The sequence below is a fragment of the Neoarius graeffei genome, chromosome 17, assembly GCF_027579695.1.
Source record: "Neoarius graeffei isolate fNeoGra1 chromosome 17, fNeoGra1.pri, whole genome shotgun sequence".
In the NCBI taxonomy this organism is placed as follows: Eukaryota; Metazoa; Chordata; class Actinopteri; order Siluriformes; family Ariidae; genus Neoarius; species Neoarius graeffei.
The window spans coordinates 5,878,763-5,891,981 of NC_083585.1; the positions used below are offsets into that span (position 1 = coordinate 5,878,763).

A 13,219-nucleotide genomic window follows, 5' to 3' on the forward strand; every position below is an offset into this window, starting at 1 on the left:
CTGGTGTGCTATGTGCCTTATTGTGGGGAAGATGTTCCAGCCGAGCCCTCTCAGACAAGGGATGAGAGGTGTGAGAGGCACAGAAGGACTACTGGGGAGATTGTAAAACAGACAGACATTCAGCCAGAGTCTGATGTTGGACCTTTAACTGAAGCTGATTTGATGTTTTGAGTGACCTTGCTGAGGAACAGTGTTCAGACATCACATTAGACCCATGTTTTAAGAAGACATGTGAGGGTACAGTCTTTGCTCCTGCACTGGGAAAGGAGGTGTACTTGCTGCAGAATAGCCTTCTGTACAGACAGAGTGAAGAGGTTTGCAGCTTATGGTCCCACAGAAGTGCAGGAAGGAAGTGCTTGAGCTTGGTCACACTGTACCATGGGCAGGTCACTTGACTTACATGAAGTCTTTGCAAAGAGTCAGTAAGCGGTTTTATTGGTCAGGGCTGTATGAAGATGTGAAGAGTTTCTGTAAGTCCTGTCCTCAGTGTCAGCTGTCAGGTGGTAAATGTTTTAATCATGCCCGTTTGATTCCCCTATACACCCCGTATACACTCCATTTGAGAGAATTAGGGTGGACATAGTTGGACCTTTGGAGAGGAGTAGATCAAGAAATGGGTTTGTCTTGGTCATTTGCAACTATGCTACAAGATACCCTGAAGCCTTTCCTTTTAGAGAAATCACAGCCAGACATTTAGCCACTGCCATGCTCCAGCTCTTCTCTAGAGTTGGTATACCCAATGAGGTGCTAACAGACCAAGGCCCCAACTTTATGAGCAAGATCCTAAAGCAAGTTTATTTAATGTCCTTTTTATTGTCATTGCACAATGTACAACGAAATTCTATTTCTCTAGTGGATCATCTAAAAATACATAAAAACATAAATGGGTCATAAAAAACAGACATAAAAACATAGATTATTATTTAGTAGTAGTAATAGTAATAAAACACCATAAGACAATAAAAGGTGAGGTAAAAGCCATAAATGGGGGACAATCACAAGAACAGTAAATAAAGTGCATATTTCACAGGACTGATCATATTGCACATCCAAAGACACATTGCACACCCCAAAAGATCAGTTCTTAGAGTTTAGTTCTCTAAGAGCACTTGGATAAAAACTGTTCTTAAGTTTGGAGGTTTGAGTTTTTAAGGACGTGAAGCACCTCCCAGAGGAGGGCAACAGAATGGAAAGATGGTAACCAGGGTGTGATAAGTCTCTAATGATGTTGGTTGCGCGGCGGAAGCACCATGTCCTGTAGTGTAGTTTGTAACGGAGTTCCAATGATTTTCTGTGCTGCTGTGATTACTCTCTGCAGGGCCTTCTTGTCAGCTGCCACACCAGCATCCCATAGGTGAGAATGTTTTCAATAGAACAGCGATAGAATGAAAGAAGCAGCTGATGTGAGATGTCCAGTGTTTTCAATGTCCGAAGGAAATACAGATGCTACTGTGCTTTCTTCACCAGGGCAGTCATATTTGTAGACCATGTGCGGTCTTGTGATGTATGTGCCCAGAAATTTATATGAGGACATACACTGAGCTGCATCACCCCTAATGTATTGAGGTATTTCACTCACGTGACCAAGTCATGTGACGCTGCCATTTTGGACGGCACGGCTCGAATCAGTTTGAATGCGAGGAAGGCGACAAACGAAAAACATAAAAAGGAGCGAGATGCAGTAAACACCTTCACTATCCAGCGACGTAGGGCATTTACAGGGCGAGCAGAGGGAGAGGTATTTGCAAAAATTGAGGTTAGCAGGCTTAGAGAACGACATTTACCTGCTTCCACCAGGATTGTTCACTGACAGCTAAGGTTTGTTCACATTTTCATTTACTTTCGGTCCTCAGGATAAACAAAATGTTATTAAATGTCATTGAAATAACTTCTTAGTCTGTTGAGACATGGCCCGTTATAAGTTTTTCCTTTACTGTATTTACTAGTTTACTGAGCGCGCTCCGGGGCGGGCTGGCTGGCGCTAGCTAGCTAGCGCTCCGGGGCCGGCGGGCTGGCTGGCTGGCTAGCACTCCGGGGCCGGCGGGCTGGCTGGCTGGCTAGCGCTCCGGGGCCGGCGGGCTGGCTGGCTGGCTAGCGCTCCGGGGCCGGCGGGCTGGCTGGCTGGCTAGCGCTCCGGGGCCGGCGGGCTGGCTGGCTGGCTAGCGCTCCGGGGCCGGCTGGCTGGCTGGCTGGCTGGCTAGCGCTCCGGGGCGGGCGGGCGGGCGGGCGGGCTGGCTGGCTGGCTAGCGCTCCGGGGCTGGCTGGCTGGCTGGCGCTCCGGGGCTGGCTGGCTGGCTGGCGCTCCGGGGCTGGCTGGCTGGCTGGCGCTCCGGGGCGGGCGGGCTGGCTGGCGCTCCGGGGCTGGCTGGCTGGCTGGCGCTCCGGGGCGGGCGGGCTGGCTGGCGCTCCGGGGCGGGCGGGCTGGCTGGCGCTCCGGGGCGGGCGGGCAGGCCGGCGCTCCGGGGCCGGCGGGCCGGCCGGCTGGCTGGCCGGCGCTCCGGGGCCGGCGGGCCGGCCGGCTGGCCGGCCGGCGCTCCGGGGCCGGCGGGCCGGCCGGCTGGCTGGCCGGCCGGCGCTCCGGGGCCGGCGGGCCGGCCGGCTGGCTGGCCGGCCGGCGCTCCGGGGCCGGCGGGCCGGCCGGCTGGCTGGCCGGCCGGCGCTCCGGGGCCGGCGGGCCGGCCGGCTGGCTGGCCGGCCGGCGCTCCGGGGCCGGCGGGCCGGCCGGCTGGCTGGCCGGCCGGCGCTCCGGGGCCGGCGGGCCGGCCGGCTGGCTGGCCGGCGCTCCGGCCGGCCGGCTGGCCGGCGCTCCGGGGCGGGCGGGGCCGGCCGGCCGGCAGGCGCTCCGGGGCCGGCCGGCCGGCAGGCGCTCCGGGGCCGGCCGGCCGGCTGGCGCTCCGGGGCCGGCGGGGCCGGCTGGCTAGCGCTCCGGGGCGGGCCGGCTGGCTGGCCGGCTGGCTGGCTGGCGCTCCGGGGCGGGCCGGCTGGCTGGCGCTCCGGGGCCGGCTGGCGCTCCGGGGCCGGCTGGCTGGCTGGCGCTCCGGGGCCGGCTGGCTGGCTGGCGCTCCGGGGCCGGCTGGCTGGCTGGCGCTCCGGGGCCGGCCGGGCCGGCTGGCTGGCTGGCTAGCGCGCGCTCCGGGGCCGGCCTGCCTTGCTGGCCGGCGCTCCGGGGCGGGGCGGCCTTGCTGGCCGACGCTCCGGGGCGGGGCGGCCTTGCTGGCCGACGCTCCGGGGCGGGCTGGTTGGCCGGCGCTCCGAGGCAGGCGGGCTGGCTGGCCGACTGGCGCTCCGGGGCGGGCGGCCTTGCTGGCGCTCCGGGGCGGGCAGGCGGGCTGGCTGGCGGACTGGCGCTCCTTGGCGGGCAGCCTTGCTGGCGCTCCGGGGTGGGCGGGCTGGCCGGCTGGCTGGCGCTCCAGGGCGGGCGGGCCGGCTGGCTGGCGCTCCAGGGCGGGCGGGCCGGCTGGCTGGCGCTCCGGGGCCGGCTGGCTGGCTGGCGCTCCGGGGCCGGCTGGCTGGCTGGCGCTCCGGGGCCGGCTGGCTGGCTGGCGCTCCGGGGCCGGCCGGGCCGGCTGGCTGGCTGGCTAGCGCGCGCTCCGGGGCCGGCCTGCCTTGCTGGCCGGCGCTCCGGGGCGGGGCGGCCTTGCTGGCCGACGCTCCGGGGCGGGGCGGCCTTGCTGGCCGACGCTCCGGGGCGGGCTGGTTGGCCGGCGCTCCGAGGCAGGCGGGCTGGCTGGCCGACTGGCGCTCCGGGGCGGGCGGCCTTGCTGGCGCTCCGGGGCGGGCAGGCGGGCTGGCTGGCGGACTGGCGCTCCTTGGCGGGCAGCCTTGCTGGCGCTCCGGGGTGGGCGGGCTGGCCGGCTGGCTGGCGCTCCAGGGCGGGCGGGCCGGCTGGCTGGCGCTCCAGGGCGGGCGGGCCGGCTGGCTGGCGCTCCAGGGCGGGCGGGCCGGCTGGCTGGCGCTCCAGGGCTGGCGGGCCGGCTGGCTGGCGCTCCAGGGCGGGCGGGCCGGCGCTCCAGGGCGGGCGGGCCGGCTGGCTAGCTAGCTAGCGCTCCGGTGCGGGCGGGCCGGCCGGCTGGCTGGCTAGCAAGCTAGCGCTCCGGTGCGGGCGGGCCGGCCGGCTGGCTGGCTAGCAAGCAAGCTAGCGCTCCGGTGCGGGCGGGCCGGCTGGCTGGCGCTCCAGGGCGGGCGGGCCGGCTGGCTGGCGCTCCAGGGCGGGCGGGCCGGCTGGCTGGCGCTCCAGGGCGGGCGGGCCGGCCGGCCGGCTGGCTAGCAAGCTAGCGCTCCGGTGCGGGCGGGCCGGCCGGCTGGCTAGCAAGCTAGCGCTCCGGGGCGGGCGGGCGGGCCGGCTGGCTAGCAAGCTAGCGCTCCGGGGCGGGCGGGCCGGCCGGCCGGCTGGCTAGCGCTCCGGGGCCGACTGGCTCAGTAAACTAGCAAATCCAGTAAAGGAAAAACTTGAGACTGAAAAGTTTTAACAGTCATCCAAATGACTGAACGTAAACATTGCTGCAGTAACATACCAGCTACTGTTGTTGATATTAGCTAGCTTGCCGTCCAAAATGGCGGACACCTGGGCGTCACGTGACTCTGTGACGTCAGGTGAAATACCTCAATATGGGACCAGGGCCTTCACATTGTTTCCTGAAATCAATGATCATCTCCTTGGTTTTGGAGATGTTGAGTGCCACATTATAGCTGGAGACTTTAATAAGACCGTACTCCCGAAGTTTCACCAGCACGTGAAGTGTCCAACAAGAGGGGAAAGGACTCTTGATCACGTGTACTCCAACATCAAACACAGTTACAGAGCCATGCTCCTCCCCCACCTTGGACAATCAGATCATCTTTCCTTGCTGCTCATCCCTGCATACGCTCATCCCTACATACCCCCCCCCCCCCCCGATGCAGATTCAGGCCCACCACAAAGACTGTAACAACTTGGTCTGAGAATGCACTCAGCGAACTCCAGGACTGCTTTCAACATAGTGACTGGGACCTATTTGAACATCAGGACCTGGAAACGTTCACAGAGACAGTTTTGGACTACATCAAGTTCTGTATGGGAACTGTATCTGTGGACAAAACCGTCTGGGTTTTTCCAAATCAGAAACCCTGGATGACCAGCCAGGTTCGCTCACTCCTCAAGGCCCGCAACCCTGCCTTCAGATCAGGCGACAGAGTCCTTTACAGTACAACTCGAGTTGACCTGAAGAAAGGGATTAAAAAAGCCAAAGCGGACTATAAAAGGAAGATAGTCCCACCTCGCCAGCAACAGACCACGAGAGGTGTGGCAGGGCATACAGAACATCACCAACTTCAGAGGCGGTGATGTGACATCAGGAGTCCCGAGTAAGTCGCTGGCAGAGGAGCTCAATTGCTTCTTTGCTCACTTCGAATCTCCGCAGTGACACTCACTTGCTCTAGCCCTGCCCCCACCCCCATCAGATCCCAGCACCCCTCCACTAGAAGAGCAGGAGGTGAGGTGTGTGCTCCAGGCAGTGAACCCCAGGAAGGCTGCCGGTCCAGATGGAGTACCTGGCAAGGTGCTCATAGCATGTGCCCACCAGCTGTCCTACATTCTCTGCAGGATCTTCAACCTCTCGTTGGCTCAAACAGTCATCCCTACCTGCCTGAAGTCAGCCATAATAATTCCCATCCCAAAAGAGTCACCCATAACCAGCCTCAATGACGACCACCCTGTTGCCCTCACCCTGGTAATTATGAAGTGCTTTGAGAGACTGGTCCTTCAGCACATCAAAGACTGTCTCCCCCCCACACTCGACCCCCACCAGTTTGCATACCGAGCGAACAGATCTACGGAGGACGCCATCGCCATAGCTCTGCACGCTGTGTTGAGCCATCTGGAACAGCAGCAGAGCTATGCAAGAATGCTCTTCGTAGACTACAGCTCGGCATTTAATACGATCATCCCGGACATTCTGATCACAAAACTGGACATTTTAGGCCTCCCCCCTCTCATGTGCACCTGGATTAAGGACGACTTGGGCCCCCCACCTTTCCTCCACATGTACACTGAGCACCGGTTCACCACAGGGCTGCATGCTGAGTCCCCTCCTGTACTGTCTCTACACCTATGACTGTAGTCCAGTTCACGGCGACAACATGATCGTCAAATTTGCTGATGACACCACAGTGGTTGGGCTGATCTCAGATGGAGACGAGACAGCCTACAGGGAGGAGGTTCAGAGGCCTGCGACCTGGTGCTCAGTAAACAACCTGGCTCTAAACACTACAAAGACAAAGGAGATCATTGTGGACTTCAGGAGGAAGAAAAGTGACCACCTCCCACTCTACATCAATGGCGAGTGTGTGGAGAGGGTTCATGATTTCAGATTCCTGGGAGTCCAGATCTCTGACGACCTCTCCTAGACAATCAATATATCAGCTGTTATAAAGAAGGCTCAGCAGCATCTACACTTCCTGAGAGTCCTCAGGAACAGGCGTGCAAACGGCGCACTTTTCGGCGCATTCCGCTTTTTCCCCGGCATTTTGGGCGACTTGTGTAATTCGTGCAGATCCGAAGAGGTTTTTTTTGGGGGGGTTGCTCTCCGGTAATCCACTCTGGTAGTAATGTCATGGGCGTCGCCACCATTGAATGTGAAGGGGACGTGTCCCCCTCACATTTCATAATTCTTCATTTGGACCCCCCCCCCCCCCCCCCCCCACACACACACACACACACATTTAACATAAAATATGAGTTCACCCAGTGCCGTTTCTATTGCTTCGTGAAAGAATCCATTCCACTTGATCAATAAGAGAATACACAGACCACTAAAAATCCATTCCGGGTTTTCCGGGCGTTCCCTACAACAGCTCACCGCGTGCGAGTCAATCTCAGCGCGAGCGGATACATTTTTGGTGCAGCTGCTCGAAAGTAGAGGAGGTGACGTCAGCCCCATTGCCACCTCACAATGTCTTGCTTTTGCTAAAACCTTATTCTTTTGTGATATGCCCTCAAAATTAACCCTAGGCCACGTTAAATTAATGTTCAACTAAACAATGAAATAAGCTTAGCCTAATGGGGTATTCTTGATTGATGATGAATTGTTTGCAGTATTTGCTCCCTCTCCAGACACAATGGACATAAGGAAATTCTTTACAAAGAAGTGGAAAGTCAGTCAAAATTTCCCCACAGGACAAAATTTCCCCACAATGGAAATGTTAGTTCAGTTAGCTGGTTAGTCAATGTTAGGAGATGTATCAGCTAGCTTATTGTTAGCTATCATTTAATTAAACCCTAGTATGCCTACCTTATTGTAATGCCAATTAGGTCAAGTCTGCTCTGATGATATTTATTGATTCCCTGTTGTGATTTGAAGAACTTGTTTTGTCTGGTCTTTGCCAGTTTTCTGGAAAGTAACATGGGAAATCAGTGTATGGGGAAGGAATAGTAGAAAGGAAAGCAATGGAGAGAGATGGATGTTATTCCAGGCAAGGGCGTAAAAACGGTGTTGATATTAGTGGGGACATAATTTGGCCAAGCGCCCCAGTGCGCCATGGTTGTCGCATGAAATGTGGCCTACACTGTACAAATGATTGGTTGTCCATTCCTTTGTGTTGTTATTTTGATTTTTAGCACCAGGTACACTTAGTCTTAGACTTAGGCTAACATCTGCATGTATACGGGCAATACATTATCACACAGAGAAAGTGGACATTGAAGTTGCTGTGAATTTCGCTGTAGTGGATGACCTACCCAAAATACAACAACACAATCAATCAATTATGTGCTGCTGCTTCATTTTCACACAACTTTTACTATTTTCACACATTTGAAACATCATGTGCTTCCTTTTGAGTTACTGCAATTTCAGAATCTGGAAGTAATGTAGGTATGGGTGGTAGAAGTGTGAAGAGTTTTGGTAGTTGTAGTGCATTTTGCAAAAATGTTTATTCATTAAGTTGAAAGGGTTAAGTGACAATTGTTTCACATTTTTACATTTTCACATTTTATTGCAGAGGTTACATACATACGCATATACACATGCATATACATGCAAACAATGAGCAAGAAAAAAGTAAATATAAGTAAACATTTAGCATTACCTACAAGCATTTATTTGTGTGTGAGAGAGAGAGACAGACAGAGAGAGAGATTGCAAACAGAAACTCCTTGCTGTTACAGTAAATATAAGTAAACATTTAGCATTACCTACAAGCATTTATTTGTGTGTGTGAGAGAGAGAGACAGACAGAGAGAGAGATTGCAAACAAACTCCTTGCTGTTACAGGATCTGAGGCAGAAGCTAAACAATTGGAGTCGAGCGCTTGGCAGAAGAAAACATCACTGTCTGAAGAGGTTCTCTAAAAGGCTATTTTATTTTGAATAGCTTACCTGGGTAAAATAATGTCTTATGTCCTTCTTATGTTTTCTTTTATTGCCCGACATCACTGCCTGTGTGCTGTTTTGCTGTAGCAGCGAGCTGGATGCTGATTTTACTGCTTACAGCCAATGACAACAAAAAAACCATAGCAGCGTCAAGGCAACGGGAGGTGGGCCAATCACAGCTTCATAAAGCTTTTTTACCTGCTGTCCCCACCAATAGTCAGCCGTCTTTGAGAGGTCTGTTCACAACTGAAAATCAGCTGGAAGCGATACCGCGTTTGGTGTTTTTATTCAGCGTTTCCCGCATTGCGGCTTCTCCATTCAAAAATGGTATGGACATTTTAAACTCAGCTGAATATTGGTATGGACACGTCCATACCGTTCATACGCATTTTTACGCCCATGATTCCAGGTGGATTGTGAAGGAAAGGGGGATAAAAGTTATGAAGTGGTAGAAATTGTGGTGGCACCAATATAAGGAGTTATATATATAAATCTATTTGTTATACTAATCTGTAAATGTTACTGTAGTACCACCATTGCATGTAGGTTGACAAAACTGCACTTGTTCATTGTGTGAAGTTCTCTTTTATGTGTCATTGCTTGACAGTGTGATTTTGTGTGAAAAAAGTAAAATGCACCCACTAAAGTCACTGCTGGTGGTGAACAAAATTGCACCTGTTCATTGTGTGAAGTTGTTTATGTGTCACCGTTGCTTGACACAGTGTGATTTTGTGTTATGAAGTTTGCATGATGCTATGTCATGCCTGTTCATTGTGTGAAATTATGAATATTCTTATTTTTAAACATACAGTTGAGTGTCACTATTGCTTGGCACAGTGGCATGTTGTGTTACATCTAAAACTAAATAAAAAAGGAAACACAAAATAAAAAGTAAAATGCACCCATAAAGTCATTCTCTAGCCACTTTATCCTATTCTACAGGGTCGCAGGCAAGTCACTGTTGATGGTAAATTGTGTCACATTCATCTCATTATCTTAGGCAGAGCAGTGGGTTTAAAAACAGGCTGATGAATATATGGACTAGTTAAATGAGGACTTATTGTTGAGACTCGAAAATAGTCATTGAATTAAATGACTTTTAAAGGTAAAATTACGTGTTTAACAACCTGTTAAAAACACACCAGAATGCAGGAAATGGCATCTAATTAATTAAAAATTTTCTGGGGGAGGACCCCTGCCAGTGTGTCCCCCCCACATTAAAAATGCTTCTGACGCCCCTGATAATGATAGATCCGAGTACTGTGCAGACCATACAACGTTTGGTTCCCCCTGGTGGATATATAGAACCATTGACAGTAAGATTGACAGTATAGCTGCTGGCTGCTACACTGTCAGTGGATGGAACCGATGGCTGGGCAATCTGGTTGCGAAGGAACGTGACTTCCTCAGATAGGTGTGTTCATTTATCAACTTGCTGAATTTCATCTACTAGTGTGTATTTCTTTGGAGCCTCGGTGACTGGGAGTAAACGATCAGCGTTGAAGTGGAAGTCATTTACTCGTCTACAATCAAAGCGTAAGTGTTAAAATAATTGTATATATATATATATATATATATATATATATATATATATATATAATATTAACTTTGTCTCTCGTAACCTAGCCTCCTTCATCTAACCTATCCTTGGGGTAAAAAACGCCTGAAAAATGTAATGTTATTTGAGGAGTTGCATGATGACTGTATATGTTCTCAACGTAGTGTCTACATGGGTTAATGACTTTTGTTTTTTGTTCCTAGATGATATTTAAGTGCCGTAATACCGTTCTATACGTGCAAGAATTGGTCTTATTAAAGCTTGTGGCTGTCTGGCTTAGTTAAATGCTAACCGTTAGCACCCGACTAGCTGCTATTTTGGAACATCGAGTAATCAAATGGTAATGTGTAACCCATGTGTGTGTTATGAGTTCGTGGTGCATACATCCATCCGTGGTAGCCTAGGGCTGCACAATTAATCGAATTTAATCGAAAATCGCGATTTTGGCTGCCACGATTAAATGAAAATCGCGATTTATTTCCATTTAAAATGCGAGCTCTGCTGCATATCTGATCAAGCACTTTTTGATCAGTACTCCGCCAAACCATTAGGGGGCGAACCGACGCATGTAAGGTTTTATTACTCCGCCTAAATAAGCAAGCAAGCCAAGTCACAGTAATGAAGCCTTACATGCATCGGTTCGCCCCCTAATGGCGTGAGAGTAGGTAACTATGTCGGAACAACAGACTATTTAGCACTGGAGGCAATGCTGTGACCTGCCTTCGCTCATGTTTAAAGCCAGAGCATGTTGATAGGCTGGTCTTTCTAGCTAAAAACTTGTAGGCCTCAGTATAATGCTATGTAATTGTTGCAATTGAGTTTTCAGTTCCTTCATCCTTTGGTAATTTCTTGGATAAATTTCATTTATTTGTCATTTGGAAATCAGAATTTATCTTTTAAATTTCATTCTGCACTGAAAGCTGTTCATATTGTTTGTTTAAATATAGTGAAATAAAATTTAAGTGATTTCCCTAACATCAAGAATAATTGTGATTAATAATCGTGATTACAATTTTGATCAAGATAATTGTGATTATCATTTTTTCCATAATCGTGCAGCCCTATGGTAGCCACAACATTACAGTCACTTAGGCTGTCTAAATTAAGCAAAAACATTGGCGAATTTCGCCTCCTTTCAAAGTCAAAGAGAGCGAAGCGAAATTCGTTTGTGTCGGGATGGACCGTAATGAAGTCTGACTGATATTTTGTGTGTGGTGGTGGGGGGTCCGCGTCGCCGCGCTACCTCACTCTTTTTTGACCATGGTTGTGTTTGCATCCCTGCAGGAAGAACAATCTAGACCAGAAGCTGCTGCTGGCCTTCTACTGTTCCTCCATTGAAAGCCTGCTGACGTACTGCTTGTCCACTTGGTACGGGAGCTGCACTGCTGCAGACAGAAGGAGGCTTCAGAGGACAGTCGCAGCAATGCAGAGGATTGTTGGCTGCCCTCTCCCCTCCCTGACAGACATGTACACCACCCGGTGCATCAGCAGAGCTCGGAGCATCATTAAGACCAATTCACATCCTGCCTCCCAGCTTTGAGCTGTTTCCTTCTGGGAGGCGCTACAGATGTATTAAAACAAGGACTACTAGAATGAAAAACAGCTTCTTCCCAAGAGCCATCACCATATTGAACTCTAAGAGAAAACAAATATAATTGACATTATGCAAAACAACAGTCACTGTTGCTTTTACATTCTGTGCAATACAAATAATTTATTATTTATTCTGTACATAGCCATCCATATTCCTACTTGGATATAAGACACTTTTTTTATACATATTTCAATTTTTGTAATGTTTGTGTGAGGATTTAAGTTTTTTTTTTTTTTTGCACTGGAAAGGGAGAAGCTTCTAATCTCGTTATACAATTGATTGTAAAATGACAAAGGGCATTTGTAAGGTTCACTAGACGTGGGTGGAGCACAGAGGACGGCAGGACAGAGACTGAGTTCGCAAAAACTCTTTTATTTTCACTTTTCAGTGGAAACGTTTCTCTCTCAGCCACACACGCACGCACACACATTCCGGTCCTCGGGTTGTGGAGAGAGCTCCTCTGCTCTCGCTCTCCCTCCTTAAATAGCCCGGTTTACTGGGGAGAACACACACAAAACATAGATTAATCACACTCAGGTGAAGCGATTCTGCCACTTACCTTCCCCAACTCCGCCCTCCTGTCACAGACCGGCGCTTGACCACGCCCCCGCTGCCACATACCCCCACTGCCCTACTCAGGCCGGGCGCCCGTCCGGCCCGCAGCCGACTCCCCCCCCCCCCCCTTTGACGGGAGAGGAAGTCCGCAACGACCATCTGCGCCCCCGGCCTGTGGACCACCTTGAAGGTGAAAGGTTGGAGCGCTAGATACCAACGGGTGATCCGCGCGTTGGCATCCTTCATGCGGTGGAGCCACTGGAGGGGCGCGTGGTCCGAACAGAGGGTGAAAGAGCGCCCCAGCAGGTAGTAACGGAGGGCGAGGACCGCCCACTTGATCGCCAGACACTCTTTCTCGATAGTGCTGTAGCGCCCCTCACGCACCGACAGCTTCCGGCTGATGTATAATACTGGGCGATCCTCTCCCCCCACCTGCTGGGACAAAACGGCCCCCAGCCCTCTGTCCGACGCATCCGTCTGTAACAAAAAAGGGAGAGAGAAGTCAGGGGAGTGTAACAGTGGCCCCCCACACAGTGCAGCCTTTACCTCAGAGAAAGCCCGCTGGCACTGCTCCGTCCACTGGACCGGATCTGGCGCCCCCTTTTTAGTGAGGTCAGTCAGCGGGCAGGTGACGTCCGAATAATTAGGTATAAACCTACGATAATAGCCAGCCAGCCCCAGGAACTGTCTCACCCCCTTTTTGGTCTTGGGCCTCGGGCAGGCCGCAGTCGCTGCTGTCTTATTAATTTGGGGACGCACCTGCCCGTTACCCAAGTGGAAGCCCAGATACCGTACTTCCACCCGCCCAATCGCACACTTCTTCAGGTTGGCAGTGAGCCCCGCCCGCCTCAGCGACCTAAGGACGGCCCTCAGGTGTTGCAGGTGCCGCTGCCAGTCATTACTATAAATGATAATGTCATCCAAGTAAGCGGCGGCATAGGTGGCGTGGGGCCGGAGGATCCGGTCCATCAGCCGTTGAAACGTAGCGGGCGCCCCAAACAGCCCAAACGGAAGTGTGACAAACTGGTGTAAGCCGAACGGTGTGGAAAAGGCCGTTTTTTCCCGGGATAATGGAGTCAAGGGGATCTGCCAATATCCCTTCGTCAAATCCAGTGTCGAGTAAAAGCGAGCCGTGCCTAGTCGATCGAGCAGCTCATCAATACGA

General features: G+C 52.3%; 1 protein-coding gene across 4 annotated transcripts in view; it reads left to right on the forward strand.

Moving 5' to 3' along the window:
• The window catches only part of LOC132901310 (zinc finger protein 850-like), an 808,362-nt gene that overhangs the window by 755,213 nt on the left and 39,930 nt on the right, over nucleotides 1-13,219 (forward strand). The window lies entirely within an intron of this gene.